The sequence below is a fragment of the Phasianus colchicus genome, chromosome 1, assembly GCF_987193195.1.
Source record: "Phasianus colchicus chromosome 1, bPhaCol1.hap1.1, whole genome shotgun sequence".
NCBI lineage: Eukaryota > Metazoa > Chordata > Aves > Galliformes > Phasianidae > Phasianus > Phasianus colchicus.
The window spans coordinates 70,348,685-70,364,089 of NC_143436.1; the positions used below are offsets into that span (position 1 = coordinate 70,348,685).

At 35.9% G+C, this 15,405-nt stretch overlaps 1 protein-coding gene across 23 annotated transcripts in view; it reads right to left on the reverse strand.

The window, feature by feature from the left end:
• Positions 1-15,405, reverse strand: part of SHISAL1 (shisa like 1) — an 84,187-nt gene that overhangs the window by 46,578 nt on the left and 22,204 nt on the right. The window lies entirely within an intron of this gene.

Sequence of the window (15,405 nt, forward strand, 5' to 3'; positions counted from 1 at the left end):
ATGAAAGGAAAATGGCATTTTATGTCAAAAATTAAATTGATTCTGACAGCTCAAGAGCAACAGGATGCCAAATGCTTATGAAATCAGTGCTATAACAGATAAATACAACATAGTTTACTGATTGATGTCCTCCATAGACTACAGCAGCAAATTAAAAACCCAAGACAATTCCACCTGCACTTTAAAAAGAAGGGGAATATACCAGCTTTATAATAACTGCATTATGAGTAACATTTATGGGCACAGGAGGGGAGATGGTTCTATTGACCGTCTAGTGTTTAGAGGCAACAGATTTCTCACTAAAAAAATACTACATCCAGAACAAGTACATTCTGTAAGAAGTCATTTTAGCAGATGAAGAAAATAGATCACAGACCTATAAATCAGTGGTAACTTTTGTACAAGAAGTTGTGACAGAATGCACTGTAACCTGCAAGAGTGACTAGTGTCCAAACCACTATCATACTTGTAGCTTTAAAATAAATCAATTCAAAAGGAGAAACAATTGGAGACCATACCAGTAAGAGATGAGAAATAATTACAGAAGATCATGAATGCTAATTAGGAGCATATTAAGAATACTTCTAAGCATCAATACTGTTTGAAAAAGTCATTATCTTTCTCCAGAAGGAACATCACATCAGTTAAAACACCAAGCAGAAATAAAGTCACAATTTCATAAGAAAAGAGAAATACTGATCATAAGACAGAGATTAAGACTGTGGAAGTTTAATCAAGTGAAACAGGTACAAAGAGTGAGTTACTTCCTATATTGCGTAAGGAATAATTTCCCGAATAAACCAAAACTGCAAGAATTCTGATAGTGATTAATTACCAGAAGGAAACCTTGGCTTTAGTAACAGTTAATTAAAGGGATCAATATGCACCTCTGTTGTGTATCTGGGAAGAGACAGATGTTTGGTAGGGCTGAGACTATTAAATATTTCCATATCAAGAATAATTTAGGATGACATTAATGAGCTGATACCGAAGTTTATAATTTTAAAACCACAGTGCTGTGTAATTTGTATCTCATTATTTTAGAAGGGATGGTGGAGGAGTATATAGATCCTTTTTTTTTTCTTTCTTTTTTACCCCATTATTCCAGTGGGAAAAATATGGTAGCATTCAGAAGAAACTTGATGACATTTTAAGCAGTAAATTGGATAATCCAGGTAAATATAAGCTTGTGAGCCTGATGACAATAGAGAGAAAACTAATGGAATGGTAAATGTAAAAAACAATAAATAATTAAGGAGACTAATGTAATTAATGTACATCACTGTGGGCTTACAAAAAGTACATTTTATAGCTCTCAATTCTGTTGTTGATGAAAGTTGCCTAATGAAGATAGTAATAATATAGCAGATTTCAATAAAATATTTTATTTAGTAGTATGCAATTTAACAAAAACTGATGAAAATGCAAAATAATAATACTGCATGTCAGTTGTCAACAGAACATTAACTCAGGCAATAAAAAAGATGCATTTTTTTCTTTTTTAATTTCCACTCTTATAGGTAATAGAGTACAACCTTACAAGCAGACATAAGCCTACAGAAATCTAGAACATTTTCAAGAAGAGGGAGATTATACTTATGTCCAACAGAAGTAGCAACAATGATACTGGCATTTTAATCCAAGGGTTGTGATGCTTCAATTTTGTTAAGTGCCAGCTCAGAAGATAAAAGTGCGGAGACAAAAACAGTAAAGACCTACAACAAAATGACAGAGTTGGGCATGTTTGTGTATAGGAATGATACAGTGCATCATCTATCAGTCACTGTGTATATACACACATGGTCATATGATGTACCATGAAACCAGACTGAGTGTGTGTTTATTGTTCCTACAAGGGATACAAATATATATGTGTAATACATATAGAGTGAGAGAGATATAGGGAAATGTTCTGATTTTGTAACTACTGATTCAGTGCATTAAATTGAATATGACCATTTCAGTGAGATGGAGATACAACTCACTACTTTACAATTACTGTTATCATTATTTTCTTCCACATGCTGTTGTTCAACTAAAGCAATCATATTTAAGTGAATCATTATGAGGATATCTCTGGGCTATTATATAGATTGCTCCAAAAATAATGTCTCTGGAACATGGTTTGTCTTTCACATCACTGTTGCCACTGCTGAAATACAACACCCATCATCGCACTATGCTCACATCCACTGTTTGGACTCCATGAACATCCAACAAGTGTAGATGAGTGTCAATAGGGACCATTTTTTTTCTGCATGGAGGAATTTGATGACACATCTTTGCTCCATATGCACTTCCAAGTCAGATATCATTTTGTCAGACTGCCTCTCTGCTGCCATTTGTTGCACAGTAACAAAACGTAATGGAATACTGTTGGCAAGGTTCAGCCTCTATTGCCTTACCACCAATGCCTCTGATGCTGTGGGCCAAGACAATAAAATAGGAGGCATTACTTCTGGAGCAGTCCTCATAAAACTCAATCAGCCAGGTGGAATAGACAGGCAGGAGAACTGGTGGTACAGAAAAAGAAGGGGCTGAAATCATAAAGAAATCATCCTAATGCTACTCCACATACTGGAGTGATATAAGTATATATTATAATTATGATACAGCTGAATAATTTGTTATGATTATTATATTAGTCAAGACTGATAGAATGATTTAAAATTTAAAAAAAATTAAGGAAAGAGGAACTTTTTTGTGTTATTTTAATAAAATTTGAACAGCATGAGACAAATCCAATAGAGAAGGCAAAGGGCCTGGAAGCGAAGAGATTAGGTTTTCTTCCTGATTCTGTAAATCAGAGATGAGTGGTCTAATGCACCAATTTTAAGTTTCCATGCACTATTTCAATCTTATTTGAGGTCAATATGGTCATCCTTCTCCTTGGCTCTTGACAACCCATTCTTTGTCTTACACCACATTCTGTTTTCTGCTAGCAATCACAAGCACCACTACAGCTACACCATAAAGTAGGCTAACAAAATAGTTGAAGAACCATAGCTTTAGAGGGTAGCTGTTTTTTAATTCTCTCCCTGCTTCAGCATTTCAGCTATGAAATAGAATAATGGTCCTTACACATTTTTCTTAAGTTCTCTTTTTACAGAATAGGGATTATGTCAGGAATATTGCTTTCCCTTGCTGAAGATGCAACAATGAACGATTCAAAGAGAACAAAATTCATAAGAAAGGTGCTGTGATGTTAAGATCAAGGAGCAGAGACATTAATATGAGACACAACAGGTGGGTAGCTTTTTGTTCCTGCTGACAGAGCCTGTGTCTGTCCCTCACTTTTTACTCCCACCACCACTACAGAAACTGACTTCATTTTCCTACCCCCTCGCCATGTGATCTCTAGATGAAGATATACGTATCATATCTTTGCACCAGACTTTACTCTTTAGTCCCACACTGTGACATTCTAGCTTGTTCTTTGCTACTGTGTACACTGCTTTAGTTATCCGTATGGCTTCATCTAGCAGTGTGTTCTTGAGGAATCAGTGAATCATTTGAAAGAAAAGCTGCTAAGAGAAATAACCAATTAACGTGGCAAGATTTTATGCAGAAATATTTTCCCCCTCAATTCAAAGGAAAATACAAATATGTTTAGAAGAGATGCTTTGAACCTTTTTGTAGTTGTTTGATTGTTTTGTTATTATAAAGAGCAGAAGGTGCTTACTAGAGGATTATTAAATATATCAGCACTGTCTCAGAAGTTAAGGAATAGCAGAAGTCTAGTATTGATTCAGAAGATCACCTAACTCAACTGTCAAGGATCAGGTGCACCTAAATTATAGGTAGCACCATCAACAGAGGGGTTTCCTGGACTTCCCAGGGTATTTCCCTTCCAGCACTTATCTGATCTCCTGGCTAGAAAGATTTTCATATGCCTAACTTGCAGCTCCTTTGCTTTGATTAAATCTCATCCTGAACTCAGCGGACCAGAAACAATTTGCCCAGATACGCGTCAGTTACACCCCTCCATGTCAGTTTTCAATTACTACATTCCATAAGTGCCATCCTATCCATCCACTCAGTCTTTTCTTAGGCTAACAGCCTCCACTTCTTACAATTTTTCATTTAAGAATATATTTTCTATACTTCATCATATATCTTGCTGACAGTTTATGATAAAGATGCAATACAGTTATGTGCACATGCCTTCAGTTGTTTAATTTATACTTTATCAGTGCCCAGAAGGTTCTATTAAATTCCCCTGTGGCTGCCAACTCTTCCAAATTAGACAAAATTACAGCGTTACAAATGTGCAGAGAGCCACAGATCTTCTACTAACCCACACAGTTAATCAAAAGGTTTATAGGTATGCTGTACTCAGGTACACGCCTCTACATGTGACATAATTAAGGATGACTCTGTCTTTTCTTACCAATCTTCAGCAGGCCTTCCAATCCTAGTGAGTACCAGTGACCTGGCCCCAGGAAATCATACCAGTGGCAGATGCAATGATGGGCTTCCCTCCTCTTCATCTGCCATTTGCTGTGGGGACAGAAGCCATCTTCTGCTCCACTTTGTACACTGCATGGACAAGGAGGGTCACTAGGAGGGAAGTGGCCTCCTCTCAACTCCTTTAGCTCCTTACAAGGCAACAGACAACATAGCCTGGATTGTGATTGTAGTAAGGGGACTAATAATGTGGCCACGGTGATCACAGTGGTTGAGAAAACTGTTTAAAATTTGATGCAAAAATGAGGTTGTGATCTAAACCTAACTTCCAGTTCAGCTCTGTTAAATTCTCACATGAACAGAGTGAAAAAATGCATGTAGAATGAATTCATGCATGCTACTACAATGAAATTACAGCCATGTTACAAAGGTAATAGTGTAACTGGAAGGAAAGAAAGAATGGTTTTACACTGCAATAACCTCAAAAAGTGTTTATGAAAAACAGGTACTAGTTTTAAGTTGACAGTTATCTTACTTTAGATAATTAAAACAGACCTGTGCAAAGGAATTGCTGGTAGGAAACCTTCTGGATTAGAGTGCACCATTAACATGGCTGATTACTTCCCCAAAAGCATCTTAATACATATATTCAAAGTTAAGCATGCAAGATGTAGAGACACTTATGTCTCTACACAACTGCAAATAAATTCTTGGCCATGAAACTCTTATTTCATAAAATTTAAAATTGAAAACACAGATTTTGTTCCACATGCACCCCACTGTCATTATTATTATTAACCTTGCTAAATAGCTATGAGGAAACAACACGCATGAGTGCTAAAACATAAAGCTGTGAATGAAGGACTTCCTGCAGATCATCTTGCAAGCTTCAAGTAGTCTCTTGTTGTTATTAATAAGAGAAAGCTAAGAAACTTGTATGTACATACTACAACTGTCAGCCACATCAAAAAACACCAAAGCTGCTCATTTATCTCCTGCCACTCTTACCCCTTTCCCATTTCAGCCATACACTTTTAGTACTTTCCTACACTCTGAGAGACACGTGTGAATGCCAGGTGGAAATGGATTTTAGCAGCTCCTACTCTGACCATGCAGTATATTGCACAGCAGAATAACAGAGAAGTAAGAAAGATTTGTTAAGAAAACAGTATAATTGATGTTAGAGAATCAATGGCATATTCAGACTTTAAATTCACAAAATAGAACTGATGAGAGAGTTCCCTAAGCTAGCATGAAATCTTTACTGGCTGCCAAATTCCTTACCATCTCTGTTAGAAAAGTAAAGAAATTAAAGGTACTGTGGCAATGCAGCTTTACTGCAGAATTCCAAAGAAACTACAGGTAATCAGTTTCTTGGTGCAATTCATTTCCTATTTGCATTTGGTAGGGTAAATATATGATTTCCTGAATTTATTGCCAATGAAGGCCAGAAAATGATAGATGGCTTTCTGTCCTACAACTACCTCTCCACTGTGTGCATTAGACCTCATTTTGGGGGAAAAAAATACCTAAATTACTTCATGGAGACAGTCAGATGTGTAAAAATAGCTGTTACAGTTGTGATGATTTACTGACATCAGTAACTAACTTCGGCTACAAGTTACTGGCAACTTTCTCACTTTTCAAATGCAAAATTCCCTCTGCAGACAGCAGCAGCAACCTCTCCTAATATCTAAACAGAGCTTTTCTCTCTTTCTGAAGACTGAAATATTCATATGTTCTCATTTCCGTGTACTGTATCTGCACAAGCATATGCAGCTGACAAAGACTTATTATAGCCATCCGGGATCCTTATTTTTAATCAACTCAACCCAGTTTTCTGAAGGCACACCTCAGTTCAGAAACGTACCTGGATACATATATGCATTAAGGGAAGTAGCTGAGTGATTCTGTGCAAACAACTTCCAGTTCCAGCTTACACAGGTGGCTCTTAGGACTGCTAGATTAAATTAATTAATACAAACATACATAATCAAGGTGAAACTGTCAAGTCTGTTCCGACATTCACAGAATGAAGTAATCTGAAACAATTAAAATTTGACTCTGAAATTATGAATGATCTTCTTGGTCTCTCATGAGTCAGGAATGACAATGAAACGTACACAGATTTGCAATAAGCGCTAAAAAGCAGGATGGGATTCATTTTAAAATTATTACAAATCTCTTCTGGTAATCAAGATATCATTTCATTAGGCAAGAAATGCCAAATTCTCTAAGGAAAGTTAAGCTTATGTTTTGAGCTATGTCCAGCATAGAGCAAACACTTTAATTTAAAATATCACATTATCCCAAGTCTTTAATAAAGCAAATTTCTACTACTTTATTGGAAACAGTTTTTCCATATGATTTTAAAGATGTTATGGAAAATTACAATGAAGTTGTGAAGGTAAAACTGCATGCAAGTTTTATTATTAATATGTTTTTAAATCTCCCTAGTCTAACAGACAAATATTTTGAATCTGTGTTACAGAATAGCACTAGAACCTGAGAACATGTACATATCAAGATGAAAGAGAATCTGGCTAGTGAATTTTTATTATCCTCTTGACAAAAAAGGTACCATATTAACAAATAATTTATCTAGTGAAAAATAAGTTGGTAAATCCTTGGTTTCAGCAATACGCTGAAATTAAGAACAACTTTGCAGGATCACTTTTGACCCATTTGCCTTTCAAAATTGCATCTTCTGAAAAAATATTTTGTAGAAGTCTGTTGGCATCCAAATCTTACTTCATTCTCTTGTTCTTGAACACTGTTATCTGTTTCTAAATAGATTTGTTTCTAACCTTTCGTTACTTTGGGTTTGTAAAATGGTTTCAAAAATTATTTTGCTCAAAAGTAGAAAAAATACAGGGAGTAAGTTAAGCAAAAGAAAAATCTTTAGTTTAGTCATGTCACATGGGGCAAACTGGGAACATCCTACACAATTTATTGTCGTGTGTCATCGGTTTTGGAGGGGATGGCTCCTGTAGAAATCTGCTCAAAGGGCAACACTTTCTTACTTCTCAAATCTGAAACTGGCCATCAGCATTTGCCTTAGAGTAAAATAACTCTCTGGATTCCAGGAAACATTATGGTCAAATCTTGCTTATGCTCTCATTAAAGAAAATGATGAAAACCACCTGTCAGAGGGAACTGAGAAACAACCAGCCTTCCTTTTTGTGACATCTGTGATGGTATATTCAAAGTGCTCTATAGATTCCATCAGTAACATCACAAGTGAAGGCAGTTCTTAATGCAGACTGGAAAAAGGATAAAGATCTGTGACCACACCAGCTAAGGAGAAAGGAACTCATGTGCAAACCTTGAACTAACAACCGCTAGAAAGAAAAACTGTGTGCCAGAAGATGGGAGTAACTCTTTTCACCTCCTTTTTTGCCTCGTCATTCTACAGTAGAAAATGCACTTTTTCACTGCAACACATTTAAAAAATACTTCAGAAAGCTGGCTTTAAGAACATTACGTGCCAGTGCTACTGCAATCACACTAGTGTATTGCTATTCTAATAAAAACAAAACACCAGGATTTTGGAGCCTTCAAAACACTGAACTGATAACAAGAATGCTAGTGAGTCCTTTTTTCCTCTCTTAGGCAGGAATACTCACATGACAAAAGGAAAGAACAATTGCTAGTAGTCAGACTGGCAGGTGGGAAGATTGCAAACCAGAAAGAAAAAAAGGAAACAGAGCAACAGAAGAGTGGCTTTCAACAATGTAGACATTTTTTCGGTGTGCATTTTTTAAACCGAAATACCAAGTAAAACATAGCTGTGCTGCTGGTGGTGACACCAAAGGCATCAACGTTTTTGTTTCACATTATTTGTTTTACAGGATGCAAAAAGTGCTTATTATGTATAGCTTGTGGTCTCTCCTGCAGAGGCAGGTATGAGAGAAGCTACTTGAAGAGACTTGTACGAGTTTCATTAAAATGTTGTTTCTTGATCACACACGGATCAAGCAGAGAAATGCCCACCCCACGGACTCCACAAGAACCAAGCAAAAAAACCCCAGTGATCTACCAGAAATGTTAACTTCAGATTGAAGCTACAACTCATTTAGGAGTGACATCTTTTGTTCAATACGTATGTGTGTTCATTGGGCATCCATGCCTTATATATACACTCCTTGGTGTTCAACTAGTACAGCAGTACAATGAAACCTAGTCATAAGCCACAAACATCAATGCCATACTGTGCTCAAATGGCCACATATCTAAGAAATAGCTTCTACCCAAAGCACTTGCCATTCATATGTCTTTAATTATGGTAGTACACATGATAATTTGTATCAAAAGAAGCTCTGAAAGCCTAACATATAGGCTAGGAGAAACTGAAGGTCAGTTTATGCCTGAAACAGGTTCTGACATGCTATTCTGGATCATACCTGCACAAAGCTAGCACTGATCATGTGACTTATATGTACACTTCTCTCTGCATAATCAGTTGAATATTCACTTTGTTGAAAAATTCCAGTATTGATAGGCATTAGTTTTCCATATTTAAATGGTAAGCTTAAATGTAAAACAGCGAATGCCTGTAAGAATGCAACTGCATTAAACACTGTCATGAAGATGGATGAACGTGCTTTGCGTCAGACATTGAATTCAGCAGGATGCTGAATTGTGTCTCTACAGAAATAATGTTTTGCTGTCATCTACACTTGAAACAATTTCACCTTGGCTTGGTACATGTGCAAGTCTGGTAGGAAGTTGAGCCCACACTGTATTCTGGATATACACTGATACAATCATCCCACATTGAGGTTGACAGTAAATGATGCTAAGAACATAGGCTCGTGACTACAAAGCAACTAAGTGAGGAATTACCACCCTGTGCATGTGTCAGATGCTGAGCTGACAACTGTGCTCTGTGGTGGAAAACAAAGCATTCCTATAAAACCATTTACCCATCTTTAAGCCAGTATTTCATTTCCAGTGTCAGCATCATTCTAAATCCAACTTAACATCAGCATGCAGTGACAGGAAGCACCTTATGACTTGCAGATGGGAAATGCATTGAGTCATGCATAAAATAAACATGATCCATCCACGCATTTTCATTTGGATCAATTGATTTACGCCAAATAAATTTCCTTCACATAAAAAGGGCATCTATTTCTGCATATTGTGCAAACTTACTTTACCACGGTGTTTTGATTAGCTCCTTAGGTAACTTATAATTAAGTTCCAGGGTAAAACACTGGTTTTACTAAAGTCGGTGGGATTTTAGTCTTTAAATCAATAGGATCAGCTGCTCACACGTGGAGTAACAAACTATTGTAGGTCACTCCAAAAGCAACACCAGCTATTTCTTTCCATGGAAACAACAACAGATACAAAGAGCACAATAACACTATTTGACAGAGCAAATTCTCATCTACAAAATGCTATTTTTCAACAGTCACCACCACCAGCTATGCATTTTCATCAGTGATGAACAAAAACCTGCATGCTGCACTTGTAAAAATCTGCACCAGTGCAGATGACTCACTGTTGCTGTGGCCACTGCTGAAATGCACCACTTACCATCTCACTGCACTCACAACCACTGTTTAATCTCTGCAAACATTCAGTAAGCGTCAATGAATGTCAATGGGTGCAATTTTTACACATGAAGGAATTCAATGACCTTTGCTTGATACCTACCTCCATGTCAGATATCATTTTGTCAGGCTGCCTCTCTGCAGCCATCCCACCAACCTCCACGTTTGATACCATGGACCAAAATAATAAAATAGGAAACATTACTTTCGGAGCAACTCTCATATTATTTGACTTCTGGTTGCAATAGCCAATGTAGTTCCATTTGACATACTCTCTGAAACTGTCTTTTTGAAGGTAACAATCACTTCCTCTTTACCTTGCAGACCAGCACACAGAACATCACTGACAAAACAACTAACTCCCAATAATTCATACATAAGGAATAAAGTATGGCATTCATTGTATGTTACACAGCAAAGATACTAGTAGAAAAGCAGTAATGCAGACAGAATAGTGGAGAGTTGGCAAATATATTTTGTTTCTTCTATACATTAACTATACTATATATGGCCCAAGAATATTCCCAGGCAAGCCAAATCATTGGACAATCGTGCTTGAAACCATCTTTTTACAAAACATGCTTACAGATAAGTTAGAACTTTCATATACAGATACATTAAGGAAAAAGACATGACTTGCATGTAGTAGCTAAACCAAATAAGTATGCAGAATTTTAGATAATAAGAATGATCTGAAAAATTTGATGATACTTTTCTCTGGAAGATGCTGTTGAAAGACTCTACTTCCTCTCTGCAGTAATATCACATCATATGCATTACCTCACTAAGGTCGAAGTAAAGAATCTCTTAACTGCACATGGAATTACTTCTTGCAGTATAGTCCCAAAGATCCATTCTTTGGGGTATTTTAGAAAAGTGAAATTTGTTAATTTGTTAATTGTTGATTTTATTATCCTATAACACAAATAGTTTAAGATATTTTATTTGAATGAGCAACAAAAAATTGATCATAAAACTTCGCATACAACAGAAAAGTTGTTGCTACAGCTTCCAAAGGGAGAACACTGTGCATGCAAATTTTATGAGCAGAATATTAAGATTAAAGTAATATCTTTATGGGTTTTCAAGATCTGTTCACAAACATTGTATCTACTGTCACAACATTTTTGGATTGTCTTGACTAATAAAAATGTAATTTTTTTGGCAGCTTCCACAAATACTCATTTTGTAGTGATTTTCTTTTCACTCACCATAAGGCTTTTCATGCCCACTATGTAATATATATTTATCAGTATGGATGAAGTCATATACCCCAGACAATCAATTCTGTCTTGGGACAGTGAATCAGATCCAAAATACACTGAATTATGAAATCCTTAGAACTCAAATGTGGTTAAACTGACTTTAACGAGGTCTGTGAAGTGCAGTGTGGCTTTTCATTTTGGATTAACTCACTTCAGCTATAGGTTCCAAATCTAATTTCCAGTCAACCCCCAGAAGAAAAGGTCTGGTATTCAGAAAGAATAATTGAAATCTGTCTTCCTCATTTTACTTGAAGTATCAACTCAGAGAGACATTTCTGGAAAACTCTGAGGAAGAGATTATTAATGTTTTAAGAGGCAAAAGAGAAGATAAATTAGAAACTAAGTGACATTGTAATGAAAAATAATTGGATCTTCCAGTAAGGAAATACGAGCCAGATGAAGAGGTGATTTCCCCTCTCTTGTCTAACGTATTCTATCCCTTTCCAGCTTCTACCCACTTCAGTTACTAGATTCATGCTTTAATCCTGACAGTCAAAATAATGGGAACAAAAATGACCAGAGGACTTCTGAAGAACACTTTCAAATCTTGAATTTTATTGTTTCTGGTTGCCACCAAAATCCTGCTCTACCTACTTGTCATCTCTAAAGCTCGTTGACATATGATCTTTTCTAGCCCCAAATCCAAGTCAGCAGTCCACTCTTCAGCTTCCTTGGTAACCAACTATTTTCTATTTTAGTTTGTGAAATTTGAGCAAAGTTCACACATTAGCTTGTGTTCTCTTGGTTGTGCTACTCCCTCCTCTCGCACAAAAATCCTTATAATGATAAACTTCTTTGCCCTTGAACTCTCATGCTCATAATACCTGGTCTCCACCTCAGTTATAAGGTGGAGTTAACCTGCAACGTGTTAAGGTGCACTTTGTGGCATGTCATCGCCATTCAAGATTACTGCCCTATTTTGAGATCTAATGCCTTACAAACACTACAACAATAGTGAAGGACCCACTTCAGCCTTTTCCAAGGGCTTTTGAATAGCCAGTGCCTTGGCTGTTGTAGCTACTATAGGTCTTAAATGTAACCAGGTAGCTTTGTAGTTATTATAGCAAAAGGTATAAAATGAACACAGCCTTCCTAGGAAGGCCTAAGGAATCCAAGGTCTTCTGCTAAAAATAAATTTTGTTCTTATTTATCATCTTACCTGTTCTTTGATCATACAACTGAAAAGTTGAACCTGTCCTGTTCACAATATTGAAAACATTCTAAGCACTGAAATCTTATTGATTACAGGAAATCAGCTGCCCTAAGGATGGTTTACATAGTTCTCAAAAGCCAGAGTAATATCTTATTCCACTTGCATGAGTTGTAAGTTTTCCTTCTGCCTCTTATTTGCATTGAGACATTGTTAATTTTGTAGCCTCATCCTAAAATGGGATATAAATATACATTTTCTGAAAATGATGTGTATTCATGACAATTAAGCATAGTAGAAATAAAAGATTAGATTAATCATTGGAAGTGGAAAATGTGAGTTTCCCACCTTCCTTCTTTCCTGGTTGCTACAGCCACTATATTAGTTTAATCATTCTGGCTTTCTGCTTACTGGCCAGGCTGGTACTGCTCTCAGAGGGCTATACTCTAGACAGTTAAGTTCAGCTCCAATCTTTCTTTTAATCCAATTATCTACTTCTCTCCCATGTAATTTAAATTATAAGAGTTTACACAAGTTACTGATTTTTATAAAGTCTACTCTGAGCAGAAGAACCATTTCCTTTGTTTTCTACTAGTCAGTAGTGTAATTAGAATAGGATATTTTGTCTGTAATGTATGCATCAAAACTTAAGATTTCTAAGGAGAATAATTATTCATAAAGTCAACTAAAATGGTTGTTTTTTAAAAATGGTGTTTCACATTCTAAATGCAGGCACTGAAGAAAAAGAAAACAAGGAAAAACAAACAAGCAAACAAACAAACAAACCATAAAATGTTCTCCTAGAAATATCTGAGTGCTTATTCAATTTCTTTCTGATGTACAGCATAAGAGAAATGCACATTGCCCTGGGTCAAATGAAACATTCTTGGTTGACTTGACAGCTTTTTCTTCCTTCCTTGAAAAGGCAAAAATGTTTCTGATTAACCCTATTTAATGTCATTCCATTCCCCTATATAATATGCTTCAATTTTACCATTTGACTAACTCAAAAATCTAACTCTAATGCCAACTTCATTACAATAAAGTCAATACTTTAAGTTTCAATAAAAGAATAAAAATGGAAGTTTCAATTCTTAATAGTTGATTTTTAGAAATATTTCAGTAGATAGGAGAGGTTACAATGAAATCCCTAATAAAAATGTCTGCCACACCAGTCATGTGTTCCATTTTCTTTTACCAGACCAGACTGATAGATATTTGAAAACAAACACAAGCAGAAACTTGTCTTACAGGTAAATTTCCTTGATATCCCTGTAATTAGAGGCTCACAAAATCTACTATTGGGAACTCTAATGATTGTAACATTGAATTATTACACAATTATTTCATTATTTCTGTGTTTGCTCTTCTGTGGAGCTCTTATCGGCACAGACCTTTTAGCTCAATTACTTCTCTTGATTAGTTTTAAATAAATAGCAAATGCTATTTGACCAGACTAACATTCTCTTTGTTATATCATTTCTAATTTTACATGTCCTTTTTGAAGCCCATTTCTCAGTATACAGTTTCAATCTTTTCAGTACTCTCCCTGATGCAAACTTTGTGTCATGTGGCCTGTGAGAATATGGGGGTTCAAAAGTCTTTGATTAGGAAGCCAGAATTGTTTCTTCATAGAACTTGGATCATAATGCTTATTTCAGAGGTACACTTAGAAAATGAATGTGCACTGAAACACCACTAATTTGAAGACATAAAGAAATGATTTCAAAGTTATTAAATTAGATTGATGTTTACATAGCTTAAAAATTGTGTTTTCCTGAAGAACTTACATCATTAGTAGTTCAGAAACCCTATCAATTACAAATGCCATTCAGGGAATAATAAAGTCAATTTAAAGGAAGCCTTGTGCTTAAACTAACATACCCCTACCTAGGAGCTATTTTCTTTCTCTGAATGCTTTCAGCTCATATTTCCACCTTACCCAAATCATCACACCAACTGAATAAAGAAAATGCCCAAGTAACATGGTTAAAAATGCAATTTCATCTTGCTTGTAAGCTCTAGGTGTAGCAGTTTCTGAACGGGATTTTAAACAAATGAATTTCCAAAGCCACTCATGCAATTACCTTCCTTATAGTATAAGGTAATTCACAATAATTAGGAAGGCTGTTCTACTTATAAAAAACACAAATTCCTTTCAGTCTAAAAAGAAAACTCACCTAGAAGTATAGCACTGATTAAGAAAGAATTTATTTTATGAAAATCACACTTAAAAAAAACATTTCTCAGTTAATCAGGCTTGCAGCTTGAAATTGCACCAAGTTCTACTTAATTCTTCACAGAAAGGTTCACAATCAGGCTAAGCATCTGCACTGGAACTGCAATCTAATGTCATAAACCTTTTCAAAAAGGGTCTCTTCAAATGAAAACGACTGCAAAATATGCTCAGAGATGAGATCAAAGTTCATCTGAAGAAGTGACAGTGAAACGAAGAAGTGCTTTTTTTTTCCAGGGAAGTTAGGAGGCAGGAATAAGAAATTAAACATTGCAGTTTGCTTCTTTGCAGGGCACAGTAATTTGATAATTTATAAAGGTAAAAGCTGCAAAAAGCACACATCTAAGAATCGCTGATGCACACAAGAGTAAACCAATTCATTTATCCAGTAGGAATGTATCTGGGATGAAGCAAATCATAAGAAAACCAGAGAACATTGTTTATTAAAGCAAGCGAAAAGGAAAACTGTGTAGGGATGAAGACAAATATGACTATTGATGTTTGATAATTAACAAGCAATGAAAGGAGCCAAACAGCAGTGCATGTGTTGGCAGTGCATAGACTTCTAAACTAAAAACCTCTGATTGAGTTCTAAACACATGTAACACAAAACAAATAGAGGCACTTAAGAAGGGACCTGTGGGAATATCAGCTCAATGAATTTGAAACAAGCTGTTAATATAGTGCTGTCTCAACTGCAGCCATATAACAGAACCAGTTGAGAAGTATATCCACGTTAATAGTTACCAAAGCATTTGCAATTTAAGTCATACATTTAAAAACCCA